The sequence below is a fragment of the Bidens hawaiensis genome, unplaced genomic scaffold (genome assembly GCF_021521415.1).
Source record: "Bidens hawaiensis isolate Kalapana, Puna unplaced genomic scaffold, B.hawaiensis_p1.1 tig00032213_1, whole genome shotgun sequence".
In the NCBI taxonomy this organism is placed as follows: domain Eukaryota; kingdom Viridiplantae; phylum Streptophyta; class Magnoliopsida; order Asterales; family Asteraceae; genus Bidens; species Bidens hawaiensis.
This window is the reverse complement of record NW_027495484.1, coordinates 97,446-113,052: the sequence shown is the minus strand read 5'-3', so window position 1 is coordinate 113,052 and position 15,607 is coordinate 97,446. Positions and strand designations below refer to the sequence as shown.

At 34.3% G+C, this 15,607-nt stretch overlaps 1 pseudogene across 1 annotated transcript; it reads right to left on the bottom strand.

Moving 5' to 3' along the window:
* Positions 1–12,302: 12,302 nt before the first annotated feature.
* Positions 12,303–15,230, bottom strand: LOC143583270 (protein PIN-LIKES 3-like; annotated as a pseudogene). The gene is made up of 10 exons (XR_013144137.1): positions 14,868–15,230; positions 14,704–14,783; positions 14,396–14,520; positions 14,193–14,314; positions 13,942–14,124; positions 13,303–13,391; positions 13,110–13,211; positions 12,975–13,027; positions 12,718–12,903; positions 12,303–12,427 (listed from the first exon to the last, which is right to left on the bottom strand). The product of XR_013144137.1 is annotated as a protein PIN-LIKES 3-like (transcript).
* Between the last annotated feature and the right edge of the window lie 377 nt (positions 15,231–15,607).

The window sequence follows — 15,607 nt, the reverse complement described above, 5'->3', positions numbered from 1 at the left end:
GAAATTTATTTAACTAGGCTTGGTAATTAAAATTATCAGTTTTGCAAATAGTTTAAAAGACATATTCTAACAGTTGTGAGAAGCATGCTTCTACATGTGTGAGAGTTTACAGATATTGTTGAGTGAGTTGAGGAGAGATGTTCTTCTAGGCCAGCACAAGTTCACACGAGTTACCCATATCAGGTGATTTTGTTTTCATAATTCCTTTTGTTTTGCAAATTCTTTTGTTAAAAGTGTAATTGCATGAATTGATAAGACTATCACATTAAGCCCGGTTTTTAAATTTAATAAATAGTCAATTTTAAACCCATATTCGAAAATGTTATTTTAAATGCTAAATTTTTAAACATTGAGGACAATGTTAACCTCAAGTATGGGGATGGGGAAAAATTAAAATTATTTCCTTAAGGTACCTTGATTGTGCGCAAAAGCCGAAATTGTAACTTGTTAATAACTGTTATTAATTCCAAGTAGAGGTCTTTGGTCATGGTCAGTTTTTAAGCTTCTCGAAAGTCTTCTTATCAAATGTTTTTCAAAAGGGAAATTAAAATGGACCGTCTAGATAGGGATAACGAGTCATGGGGATAGGTACACATGTTTCATATCGACAACCTATTTCCTTCCGTAAGTGTGTGAGATATGCCTTATACATAATACACATATAATATATAGATACATACACATGTCATATGAGTGTCATAATAAGTGTAACCAGTATGTTTATGATATCTAGAACTTGTTTGTCATATGCATATTGAGATCTTAAGACCAACCCCTGTATGGAGAAATAAGACTGTAGAAACCCAAATTATATTGGCCTTTACATATATTTATAAAAATAAAATAATACTCCCTACCCTACATTATCCCCTAGAAGCCAAGTTTGTCCGTTTTCCTTTCATTTGTTAAACCCACATTACAAGCTGTGTTAGCCTTGGCATTTTATTATTTAAACCTCGTGGACGAAACCTGGTATGTTAGAGTTGTATATAAGTTGTTTGTCGAGCATAGTACACAATGTTCGTATGTCTCGGGTCATTTGTTTGTATATATTGATGTTAGTATTTGTTAAGAAAAAAAAGTGAAAAATCAAAGAAATACTCAACAATAGTCAATGTTTGAGTCAGTATAGGTTGTAAAAAAAAGTCAATAAGTTTGTTTGTCTGTTTGTTTGAATAAATTGGATTTCATCCAACATAAGTCACTAAATAAATTACTATTCCATACCCGAACCTAAAACACAACAAAACCTTAGTCCTATTCTTAATGCAACCGGTGGGTAATGAGTAGAGATATGACTTGCTTGCAAGCTTGTTACATTGTGTTCATACTCGGTATAGAGGGCAGAGAAATACTAGCACATTTTTTGCTTGAACAGATATTAAGCCGAAAGAAGAGATATTATATTATGAGGGGTGTGAATATGTGTGCCTTACACTACTACAAAAACAGGTATTTGCTACAATTTTTTTCTACGATAACAGTCGGTAGCAAATTTTGTACGAATTAGCTACGGATTAGCTACGGAGGAATGTTGCTATAGCTACGGCTATTCCGTAGCAAACAAAAACTCGTAACAAAATTCGTCGCAAAGTTGAGAAAATAAATTTAATAAAAATGTCATCATAAAATTGGTAACAAAATCCGTAGCAAAATCATAAAAATAAATGTTAAATAATTATTTGATAAAATTCGTAGCAAAAATCTCTAGCAAAATCATGAAAAGTTATTTGAAAAACTAGCTTAATAAATCCGTAGCAAAATATATAAAAGTTAGTTTTATAAAATCGGTGGCCAAATTCTTAGCAATATCGAGTATGTAAAAGTTTATAAAACAATTTAACATCATCGGTAGAAAACATCACATAAACCTGGATTCAAAAATTAATGTCAATTTTACCTGTAGCAAAAAAATGATAAAACAAGTATTAAAAATTACTTAAACATAATTAATAAAATATATAACAAAATCAAGAAAGAAATATTAAATATAGTGTCATAAAGTTTGAAAAAAAGTTAATTTTTGATCTATAAAAACTCTATTAATGAATCAAAAAGTTGGACGTAGATGCACATAGTTCGTCAATTTAGTTGGATCTAGGGTGTCACGTGTAAGGTTGGTAGGTTGATGGGTTTTGGGATAATTTGTGATAGATCTAATTATTTTTTATGTATTTATCTCTCATTCTCAGTTAATAAACTTATGTTTACATATTTAGTTCTAGATAAGAACAAACGAATGGATATAAACAAAGAATAGAAAGTTAGAAATAATAAAATAAAAATGTTGAAAGTAAAAAATAAATACATATAGTTTAAAATTTTAAAAGCTAATTGATATATGAAAAATTAAAATTCTATTCTAACCCTTTATAACATAATATGGCCAAATAAAACTGGTATGGTCCATTAATAACTATAATAAGAGGAGCCAGGGCACTAGTGTTGGTAATGTTCATGGGTAGTTTATCATATGGCAAACTCACCCCTAACTATATGGGTAGTTTGCCAAATTACAATTTGTGGCAATGGTTTATCGTATGATTATATGATTGTTGGAGACTTTTGAATAAATTAAAATACCCATTATTAATCAATTTATTATATATATTAGAAAAAATGATTTAGAGTACTTATGGGTAGTTGTTTCTCAGTTACTTTTTGGTTTGTGGGTAGTACTAGGGCTGTTCAAAAAGCTCGTGGCTCGCGGCTCGCTCGAAAATAGCTCGGCTCGAAAAAGCTCGATTCTAAATGAGCTCGACTCGAGTCGACTCGATTTCTAAATGAACCGAGCTCGAGCCAGGGTCAGCTCGGCTCGTGGCTCGGTCTTGGCTCGACTCGTTAGCTCGGCTCGTTTAAATTAAACCCCTAAATTTTAATATCTATATATAATAATATCACACCAAGAAATAAATAAATAAATAAAAATTATACATATATTATGTCACTCGTACCTAAAACCTTATAAAAGAATAACGAAAATAAAACATATAAATTTATAAATTCTGTAGTTTATAAATTTTATATAGTACGTATGCTAAAGTTATATTTTTTGTATTTTATATATCAAATTTGTAAAATATAAAATAAAAAAATAAAAAATAAAAAATTTGAAAACATTAAAGGAGCCCGGCTCGACGAGCTCGAGCTCAGCTTGAGTTTTATACGAGCCGAGCTCGAGCTCGATTTTTCAGCTCGATAAAAAAACGAGCCGAGCTTGAGCCAGCTCGATTAAGTTCGATCTCGAGCTCGAGCACACTCTGGCTCGACTCGTTTACAGCCCAAGTAGGTACTTGAGGGTAGAAATGAAATAACGATGTATGATTGGCTGGTTAATGGGTAGTACCCATGAGTGCCCATTCCCCCTTAAGTATATATATTCAATGTGATCTATTAGATGTTCATTAACATATCAATGCATATCACGACATATTACATGTTCATTCAGACCTAGCATTACTAATCAAACTTGTATACATCATTTTAACTTATTAAAGTGTAATATGACCTTTTAACTACCATTATGCCTCGAGTGAGAGTCATTATTCGGACTTAGATGGCCCATTAAAAACAATATAGCTCAATATCAAATGATTAGATATCTAAAGATACTATACTTTATTGTAGGGAAAAACATTCAGAATTATAACTAAGATTTTAGAACTTATATTGTAAGTAATATTTTTTACATGCTTTTTATCATGTAATTTATGCATAACTTTTATAAAACTTATTTGAAAAATAGAATTTCCCTCTACCATTTCCCGTCTGCTAATTCCCCCTTTTCCCCAAAACTCGATGCTCTCAAACATTTATCCCTCTGTCTGCCGTTCTCGTTTGATCTGTTTTTGTTTAAACCGCTACCGCCGACAAACAACCATCGCTCGACTAAACCAGAAGCTGATTTAGGCACTAATATGGTGCGATTGCTATTAAGGTACCATCGAACCGTACTACGTTTTGTTTCCATGTTTCTTCGTCTTTTATTATTTTATATTTAAGTTAACTACATGGTCGTATGTATGGGAATTAGCATCAATTATAGGTACATATTGGTTGTGTGTATTTGTTGTTGGAGAATCTCACACAATTTAACAATGTGCAATATAAATTATGCTGATGAAAATGATAACTTTTACTAATGCCCATTAAATAACGATACAATCAAAATAAATTATAATAAAACCAACAATAACAAACTAAGTCTATTTAAATTAATACTAAAGGTTTGTTTACTTTTTGGTCAGTAACAATATGGATATGTTTTAGGCTGTTGTTTCATGTTTACATATATGCAAATATTAGGTTTGAAGACTGTAAGGCCCCGTTACCGGTAACCCTACTTTCGTGTTGGATTTACTTATAAACGCAGTTCTAATATCAGAGTTAATTAAAAACATTCGCGGAATATAAAAACTTTAATAAAACATTCCATAACAATTCAAAACTTGTCTTAAACAACCAACTTATATTTCGAAAACTAAGTAATTAAAACATAACACGCCCTGAGTCTTCCGATGCCAGTCTCTTATTCAACGCCACGTGTCCCCTCAAGCGAGCTGCCTCATCCTACTCACCTGCGTACATACTAAAAGTCAGCTACGCTGAGTGAGTTCTAGTTAATCATACATTATACAATACACACAAACTTATATTCTTTCATTCATACTTCATACTTTCATACTTTCTTTTGTACTAACTTGCTTTCATATCTTACGTTATAAAGAGCATTACGCCCTACATTCCTCGAGTATTATTAGGGCTCGGTACCCTCCTTCCTCGAGTATTATTAGGGCTCGGTACCCTCCTTCCTCGAGTATTATTAGGGCTCGGTACCCTCTTTCCTCGAGTATTAGTAGGGTTCGGTTCCCTAGTTCTCGAATATTAGTAGGGTTCGATTCCCTCTTCGTTACCATACAACCATACATCATACCTCGAGTATTATTAGGGCTCGGTACCCTTTTCGTAACCATACAACCATCCTTTCATTCTTTTATTAACTTTATCACGTTCATACACATAAGCATACATATCATACTTACCTTATACATAGCGTTACAACCTGACAGTACGTGCAATATCCGAAGATCGTTCACGTACCATCAAGCAATCATTCAGACATTTCACATTATTCACATAAGGCATACACTTATCTCTTAGGATAAGCGTATTAACAAACATATTGAGTATGCACACAGCCCCGAAAACATAACACATAAATGGGGCTAGAAACTCACCTGAATCCTGTTATGCTCTCCGTTAATCGTTATTCCCTTCTTGAGCTGTGCACGGCTAACTATATAATATTTACATGTATCAATTAACTACCACTACTCATATCATCTTTCTAGTCTTAGCTACTACCCACAACGAACAGGGGTCCGGGGGCAGCGCCCCTGGCAGCAGGGTTCTAGGGGCGGCAGCCCCTAGCAGGGTCCAAGGGGCAGAGCCCCTGGCTGGGGTCGAGCTGCCAGGTCAGCTTGGAAAAATTTTATTTCCATTAATTATCTTAACACATTTTTCATTAGATTTTTAATTTATTTTCTAATTTGCTAACTCCAGCGAACTTATCATTAAGCGAACTTAACAATAAGCGAACTTAACATTAAGCGAACTTATTGTAAGCGAACTTAGTGTTAAGCGAACTTATCTTTTAAGCAAACTTATAATTCAGCGAAGTTAAGCATTCAGCGAACTTAACTCAGGCGAAGTTAGCATTGAACGAACTTATCACCAGGCGAAGTTATGGCTTGGCGAACTTACTCAGCGAACTTATGTACTCGGCGAAGTTCATACAATGGCGAACTTAGCTTGCAGGCGAAGTTGTTCAGCAGTGGTTACTGTTCGCTCTAAAACCCCTTAATCATAATCGTTTAACACGAAATCCAGGAATATGGTATTTAACTAACCCGCGACTATTCCTATAGTCGTTTTTGGTTAAGATTTGACCCGAAAACACGTAAAGTTTGGACCTTTAATTTCAGAAACGTTCAATACAAGATCTACGGTTTATCTTACACGAACCGTACATGTTTATGGGTTTATTAGGTTCGTCCTAGCATCAAGTTCGCTACTTTACGTTTCGTTTAGATCCGATCTATTATCGTTTCAAGTTTCATGGCAAACCGTCTATAAAAACATGAACTTTAAGATCGAAATCTTACCTTTATGTGTTCGGTTTGCGTGGTTATCTCGTATCTAGCTCGTATATTGAAGATCTAATAATGGTTGGCTTGATTTTGGTCTCGGACGTCTCTCTCTCTCTCTCTCGTCCGTATAGGAGGTGGTGTAGGATGTGTGTGTTTTGAGTGTGTAGAGATTTATGAATGATGGAAATGATAGTTAGGCTTTTAGGATGGTTTAAGGGGATATTTATATCCTTTAAAACCCATGGACCTAAGGCCCATTTCCTTTAATCCATCTTAATTAGTCCAAGTCCATGATCTTTTCCTCATTAGACGTTAATTAGTAATATTAAATGCACGACAATTTAACGCAACATTCTCTATTTATTATTAGAATATTTAGGATGTTACAAGAAGACGCACACCAGGTGTTCGATGAAAAGCTTTAACCAAACTGACTTGTTTGACGTGGTGGCAAGCTATTTTATATATCCATTAAACATGTAAGAATAATCTTGAGGCCATTATTCTATAACTAATCCAAAAGCAAATAACATTGAAGAAGTTGATATATTTTCTATTAGACTGTAATCTAGTAACTATTCAATACCAGTATTGAAATGGTATTTGTTTTCCTTTTGTAGTGTGTACTTGGTAGCTTCTATAATGAAAGTTAATTTTATTGATGCTTTAAGTGATATTAGTCCCAAATACTCGACTTTTGATGAAAATTTAATGATGTATGATTGGGGTTTTTGAACATGCATATGCACCATAAATGATTAACTTAGTGTTTTACATGCTTAAGTGAACAGGTTTGTAAGAATTTCTAATTGTTTTGTATGCTGACAAGCTATTAAGATTTAGTCTTTTACTTGCAGGGAAATTTGGGTGTATGATATCCACTTACCTCTTCTTCAAACCTCAAGGTTTGGTTTATGTTATTTTATCCAGTAATTTATTTCCTACATATATGTAGATTGTAGATACAATATGATGTTTTATGTGTATGAGACAAATGTTTATTTGAATGACATAGGTGTTGGTCTAGAAACACACTAGTTGTCAAATGAAAGCAACAACAAATGTGAACCATGTAACATAATTTGAGAAAGCTGTTGTAAAGCCTCCTTTCTGAGTCAATGATTTGAAAGATGTTATTAAATGATGCCCTTTCTGAAGATGACTGAGATAGAGGTTTGATTTTTCTTTCTCTTCAAGTTCGATATGCAAAATTTGTCATGAACATTGTTAAATAAGTCATTCTACAATTATCCGGGCTTGTAAATGTAGTGAATGTTACCTGTGGACTGTGGCCACCATACCAACTGAGATAGAAGTTGTTGCAAGGATATGTGGCATAGACGCACAGCGCACTCACAAAGGTGTGAATATTAACATTTTATGTTGATGTGCAAGGCTGAAGTATTTTGTGATTTTCTAGAAAGGTTTTAGGTTTTTTTTAAATGGCTAATTGTGTCATAAGCTATGCCACTAGAACAAATGCAGCTCATTTGCATTTTGAAAAAGGAGCCTCATATAGTATATTTGACTTTGTATTGTGCCACTAAAACAATTTATACAGTAGCTTATGTTGAGTTATATTTGCTTATAATTTGTTAAAACTTGTAATAACATATTTATGTATTTGGTATTGATGTGTTATTAAAGTGGTGTGAATTTATTATTTACAGGTGCAACGTTTAAAGAAATATACAGTGGAGTGGGAATGAGATAAAACAAAGAATCTGAAAGAAAATGCAAGGTTAAAACAAATGGCATGCTTCAGCATAATTTGTATATTATCGAGTTAGATATGTTTGTAAACAATAAATTTGAATATTATTATATTGCTTTTGGATTATTTAGAACTTTCTTATGTTACATTTTGATGTTGAGTTGGATATTTCATTCTATTTGGTTTGGATATTCATATTTGGTATAATATTTATAAAGTTTAAATATGTTTGCCGGAAAAAAACTGAAAAAAAAGGGTTTATTTAAAAGGTTTTAGAAAAAAACTATCGCTGGCATAATTTGTAGCAAAATTCATAGCAAATTTTCGTAGCCAGACCGTAGCAAAGCTTTATATGAATAGTTTTCCAAATTTGCAGAAAACTCTATAAAATTTCATAGCAAAAATCCGTAGTAAAAAACATAGCTAAAATTGTAGCAAAAATCCGTAGCTAGCAATTCGTAGCAAACATTTTGGTAGCAAATTTTGTAGCCAACGTAACTAAATTAGCAACATCTATTTTTTGTAGCTAAAATCGTAGTTAAATAAAAATCCATAGCTAAAGTCTGTAGCAAAAAAGTTAGCTACAAGACTTGTACCTACGAACCAAATCTGTAGCTAATCCGTAGCAACTTGGGTGTTTGCTACGAATTTGCTACGGATTTGGCCGTATCAAATACCTGTTTTTGTAGTAGTGTTAATCGGAAAACAAAGTACACTTGTTTGGACGGTTCCATAGTTTTTAAATGCATTATTAAATTATTTGGTGGGTTATCAATCTTGTAAGTGTCAGTTCTTAGGAATTGGGTATGACCTTATAACTCACTAGTATTAATAATGATAATTGATGAACCATCAATCGAGGTGAATGTGTTGCATGAGAGTTGGTTTGAGGGCAAGCAAATGATAAGTGCGGGAATGTGATATGTGGTTGAGAGCATGTGTTTATAGTGTGTAATCTCATGTGTTTTATGTGTTTATATGTATCGAACATGAGTACTTTAAGTGGTTTTATGTTTACAGGTGCTCAGAGTTAAAAGAATTAATTTGGAGCACTTAGGGCAAGGAATTGAGTTAAGGGAAAAAAGGAAGCAATCTGGGGAGTTCGGAAGTGATTCGTGCGCATCTAAAGTAAAACAGACACATCGGGGAGTAAAAAATGAGTTACCGAACCCATAATATATGAATTTTGGGTTTCTCGACGAGACGAGTATGAAAATGGAATAAAAAGAACCGTAAGGCAAAGGGCTCAGACGCTACGGGTTATCCGTAGGCTACGGGTCCCAAGCCGCAGCTTACGGCCTGGTATGCAAGGAATTCGATTTTTAAAGGTTTTTGTTCCATATTTAAGTTTGGTTAAACCCTAATTTGAAAATTCTTCACACCCAAGCCACCAAGGACGATTTTGGGGCCATTCTCCACCATCATAACACCTTCCAATAATCATAATCATTAATCTTATCATCCTTGCAACAATCAATGAAGCTATTCAACATCAAGATGCAAGTCTAAACCATTTGTGACCATCTCTTGGAGTAGGGTTGTGTTTGTAAGCAAGACCTTTTGGTATTTGAATCTTTACATTGGAACAAGAGTTGATCAATATTCGGTTGATTAACATTTTATGTTTGTTTCTGCATTCAACAGTTTTTCGTAATTGAATGTTTTGTGATTTTATCAGTTTATTGATTTGTGGTCATCAACTTTTAGGATTAACTTCTTTAAGTCATTGACCCTTTTATCTTTAGCCATTAAATCACTTACATTTACCAAACCCTAAACCGGTAATCAGTTAGGTTATTATTCATTGAAACCAATTGTTCAGATTAAGTTCTATCAATCAGTAAGGTCAAATATCTAGTCTTTTGATTATATGTGTAATCAAACGAGTTTTCCAAATAGGTTTAATCAATTGGTCTAGTCTGCTTCACAACTTGAAACCTGGAGTTTGGTTAATTTTCTCAAATTGTTTACAACCAAGTCATTATTTAATTTGCTTGACATTGTTTGTCCACTGTAGTATAATTAATTAAAAAGCATTAAACTTGATTAGCACTTTCCATTGATTCCTTATGGATTCGACACCTTACTTGCCCTAGCTAGTAAAGGTATTTTATAAATATTGTTGGTTGACCTTTCGACATCGACCACATGTTAAGATGGAGATCCATTTTGTATGGGAAAGACTATGCATCGGTCAGATACACGTGTTGCATGTTCATGCTCCATTCAAGTACATAGACATATTCACCATAGGTGTCCCACATCAGCTATTTCAGAATTTCATATGTAGTTTGTAGGCCTACTCCGCTACCGCTCCAACTGCAAGGAGAATACTTTCAACACATATTGTTGTATTTTGTATATATTTAGATGGGCTATATGCCTAATTGATAGTAAGGCCCAATGTATCATAGTCTCTATTTATAGGGTTCTTGATTGGTATATATAGTAATTAGACATTTTAAGCCATAAACTCTTTACGATTCAAATGATTCTACATTTTACAAAAGTCACATTTTCTTCGTTACCTTTTAGTGACTAATTTTTTATTAGGTTGTTACGTTAATTATTATTATTATTAAGTATTTTTCTATTTTGTTTATATAAGGGGTTAGCGACTATTTTTGTTAGTTGGGGGGTGTCCTTAATAACTTGTTTTGCTATTTATTTTGGTACGTATTATGAATGAAATCATATCAGAAGTTTAAGATATTCATTCTTCTCTAACAAGTCTGTTCAACCCTAGTGATCCAAGCCGCGCTATCGGTACTAATGAAACAACAAGAACAATCAGCCAAACAACAAGAAGATATCTTGAAGGCGTTGCGGGATAGATCGATCCAGGTTAGCGGGGGTGGGTTTAGCTCGAGTTCATCGTCCTCTCTCGGCGATGCAGACTTAAAGGGTACCTGGCCCATGTGAATCGGGAAGGTTGAATTTCCCAAGTTCTCGGGTGAAGATGTAGGGGTTGGCTTTACCGTGCGAACATTTTTCGTGATTGATGCGACTCCTGTGGAGATGAAACTCAAGTGCGCTATTGATCATTTAGAAGGGGACGCGATCCAATGGCACATGGCTTTCTCGCGCACACGTAACGCTACCGTGTTTTATGTCTCGTGGGGGGACTATGTGCAAGCTATTTCGGCCCGTTTTTCTAATTCAATGTTTGAGGATCTCTTGGAGGAGATAGCTTCCCTCAACCAAACAGGTTCGCTTCACAATCTCAACACGGCTTTTGATTCGCTATTGAATAAGGTAACACTTAGTGAAACCCAAACTGTTATTCTCTATCTTAAGGCCCTTAAACCAGAAATTAGGGGGTCTATAAAGATGTTCAAGCCTCAAACCCTACATGAGGCGTATGGTTTGGCGAGAATGCAAAATATCAACAACATGAGCTTGATGAATCGACTTAATCCGGTTAATGCTTCAAAACTTCCCTTGTTACCAAGTCCAGCAACCGTGCCACCGACATCTAAACCCGGTACTCTTAGCTCGAGGCGTTTAACAAATGATGAACTCGAGTTAAAAAGGGCTAAAGGGGAATGTTTCTGGTGTACAGAAAAGTTTTTCCGGGACACAAGTGTAAGAAAAAACAGCTTTACATACTCGAGGTGGAGGATGAAAAACAAGCAACGGAAGATGATGAAGACCATGTTACATGAATCACTTTTTGAGGGAAAAAAGTGGATTAAGGGGGAGTATTGTTGCGTTAATTATTATTATTATTAAGTATTTTTCTATTTTGTTTATGTAAGGGGTTAGTGGCTATTTTTGTTAGTTGGGGGATGTCTATAGTAACTTGGTTTGCTATTTATTTTGGTACGTATTATGAATGAAATCATATCAGAAGTTTAAAATATTATTTCTTCTCTAACAAGTCTCTTCGGCCCTTCCTAACCCTAACATAGGTCTCCTATAACCTTACGACAACCAATTCTTATTGTGGATGGTAAACCATATCCTGCTTTGAAGGGTGGTATCATAATCCCCTACTTTTCTAAATAGGTGCATGTTAAGTTGGAATCAATGATTTTGAATTACGAACTTTGTGAACAGGCTATCCGGATCTTGAATTACGAACTTTGTGACAAGCTTGTGCAAGTTTATGCCATAAAATACTCAATAGCAGCACCACAAAAAATAACGTTCTTGGTTAGATATCTATGAAGTACCTAAATTTTGCAGAAATGGTTGGAACCCCATAATTTATATTCTACAGTTTTTATCTATGTATGGTGGTTAGTTTTTGTACCATTCCATTCAGCAAAAGCCCAAACCCAATTTAACCCGAACCCCTTTTGATCCATCATGTGACCTGACATGACCCGAACCATCCGTTTTGCCAAGCTTACTGAAATGAAAGAACCATAGTACTATATGTTTTGAAAAGTGAAAACCAGTCCCAAAAACCATCATAGTTAAATGAAACAAATTAGTCAAGATACAAGCCACATGAAGAAGGTCGACCATAGGCTAAGCGATATTGATGCCAAACCATAAGCCCACAACATAATCACGGAGCATTCTCTTTCACCAACACCAAATAACTGCATTATTGTACCTGCATATTAACAAGTTTAACAAATTTGTGCAACATTTTAAACACTATACCAATATTGGCACCGGAAGCTATCCGTTTTCTAACCAGGGTCCAACAGGTTGTGCATAGCAATGTGTCGACTCTAAAGGGGCAGGGGTATGTCTTTAGCAGGTTAGGGTTTGCAATTCAGAAAGGGGTGGCGGCGCAGCTTGTTGCCCGCCTACCTGCTATATTGATGTAATATCTATGTTTCTACATATTGGAACCCAATTTTTGACACATCTAAATAAAGAAAATTGAAAGCTTTATACTAGTATTCATGGCTGGTGGAACCGCAAACTGTAGCAAAAGAACAAAAACGTAGAGAGGATCTGCTTCTACAAAGCGAAGATAAACCGTTCCTTTTACAATTAAAATGCCACAAAGTGGCAAGAAAATATAACGAACTGATAAGATTCCAAGCACAGTTGGTAATGAGATAACGGATCCTTTAAGGCCTGCAAGTCATTTAATAATTAGTAACATCAAGAAATTAGAAGTACGGATGTGAATTTATGGTCGAAGCTACCTCTTAACAGGTTTCCGCCAATTATTAATGTCACCATTGGAATCGCTGCGTCCCTTTGACAAAACCGAGAATATGGTTTGTTAGCTTCCTATGTTCCACGAATAGATAATCTAGGAAAGTTGTAAAAGACTACACCCAACTAAAGATGCAGAATCTTAAATCACTCGAAGTGGAGCTGTGGTGCCAATTAGTAGTCTGCGCAATGGTCTGATTGTTCCAATCATGAATCCGATAATCTTTAAAACAAAATTTAAAAAGGAACGTATAGTTATGTGGTCTCGTAAACATTTATATCTTTGCTTTAATTAAGATACATAAGGTGGTTATCGCTGCAGTAGTAGATGGTGCAAACACCGCCATCAAGTTAATATGCCTTGCAAAGTTCCCCAATTGATGTTTCAACCCGTTTAGCATCACCTAAAGCAACCCACATATTAGACTATTAATGTTAAAGGTACAAGCAAGACTCATGGAATTAAATTCTATATTCAAATTCGAATAAAACTTGCAGAAGCTGATTCATACAAGCTTATATGACTTTGGATCTAATCGAGTAAACCGAAATTAAAAAAAAATAATTCAACAAATATTCAAAGTTAGAAAAAAGATCCCTAAACTAATATCCATCATTCCATCTACATTTAATATATAAAAAAAATCACTAAACTAATATTTATCTATATTTAATATATAGAAAAACTTAGATAGAACACAAAAAGCCCAAATATTATATAAGCAAATAAAAGTATTTTATATAACGTAAACTGGGGTTATTTGAATCAGTTTGTGATATTTAAATTCGAGTTCGAATTAGAAATTTGGTTCGGATAAAGAATGGATTCGAATAACCAGAAATTCAAAGTTAAATTACGTTGGAATTTCAGATTATTCGAGTCATATATGAATTATGAACAGCCCAAGTAACCTAAGAGTTGAAGACTTGAAGTTCTGAAGTGAAAATAACCACCTTTATTTTCCCATCGGTGTTAGTGGAAGATGGAGACGAAGGAAGCAAAGCGCGGGTCAAATCCTCTCGAACAGTGACTGTTTCATCGATAGATGTTACATCATTCTTACCAGATTTCAGTGTGTGATCCACAAAAACCCGTACTAGGTTATAAACATATCCCCACAAGTACAAAGCTCCAATCTGATGAATTTGTCATCAGGATTCAATAAAAATAACAATATTATAACTTTTTAAGTAAAGTTACACACAACCAAAGATAGTGAAGCATACGTTATGCTATTCTCATAGCAAACATCAGGATCTCCAAAGGGACTGGCTTTCTCTTTGCATACAGCCGGTAATATTATTAAAAATATGTTTCCCAGGTTTCCTGTCACGCATAACTCATGATCAAAACACAAACTTAATGAGTTCATTTGTATATGCTTTGAGTTTGTAGGGTATGAGTTACCTGCTGCACAGGTGCCAATAATGAGGCCCTTTAAATGTTGAGGTGGTCTAGCAATGAGCAAAAGCAGCCATCCAAGTGCGGATCCGATTATGAAGGTTAGAAGAATATTAACTGGCATAAACCACCTGCAGTTTTAAATTAAGCTTGATTAAAAAGTGACATTGTACTTGTCAAAATATAAACTAGGCCGTTCAAATAGGAGGTCAAGGGTTTAATTCTTGTATAGTATAGTGTAATATTTAGTCGTTAAAAAAATTTAAACTAAGCAGATCAATTACACACACCAGAAGTTAAAAAGAATAGCTTACATTGAGATCATGCTTTTGTAAGTTATGGTGCTAGCCAGATTGCTAGATATTAGTGCTGGATTAAACACGTAGAACACAATCTGTATACAAAAAAAAAATGGAGCTTTGTAAAACCCGTAAAAAAATATATTCGAATCCTTAATCAAATCTGTAATCAAACTTACATTCTTGACTTGCTTCCTTGTACTTTGTCCCAAGATATCAATAGAGTCCAAGGCAAGAAATGAGCCTAGTGCAGTGACAATAAGCACTTTGAGAACAGGCATTGAAGCAGCAGAAAACAGATCAACAAAGCCCATCTTTAAATCAAATTATTTTCAGAACTTTCAAATACAAATGAACTATGATAAAAAGCCAACCTAGTGGTACTTAAAGAACAGTCAACAACGTGATTAACTTTCTTATGTGAACTGACAATCTTGGAAGTATTATTATAAAATACTCTTATGAAAGCAATCTTTTTAATTTTTATTATTATTAAGAAAACAAACACTTCAAAAGTTAAAGCTTATCACAATAACAGGGAGGAAAAGGCTGCCATTTTCTTAATTTATTAAGAGCATACTCATTAAGGTGCGTTTAAGGGTTATTGTTGGGTGTTTTGACACGTCATTAGTTTTTAATAATTACTAACAAGATTTTTGGGACTCATTTTTATAAAAAGTTTTTGGGTAATAATTAGAAAAAATGAGATGGAGGTGGACCCTTTTGCAAGTGGCGGGGTCGAGTGAGGGGTTTTGGGTGTAAAAGTTGATGATGATGTGACAATGTTTTTTTGGTGTTTTCAAAATTTCTTATTGGATAGGTTTTGGTGTTTTTAAAGATTGGTATTTTTGTAACGTGACAGATGACTGCATGTTTTTGGTGTTTTTCAGTGTCCTTATTATGGATCCTCTATCATTTA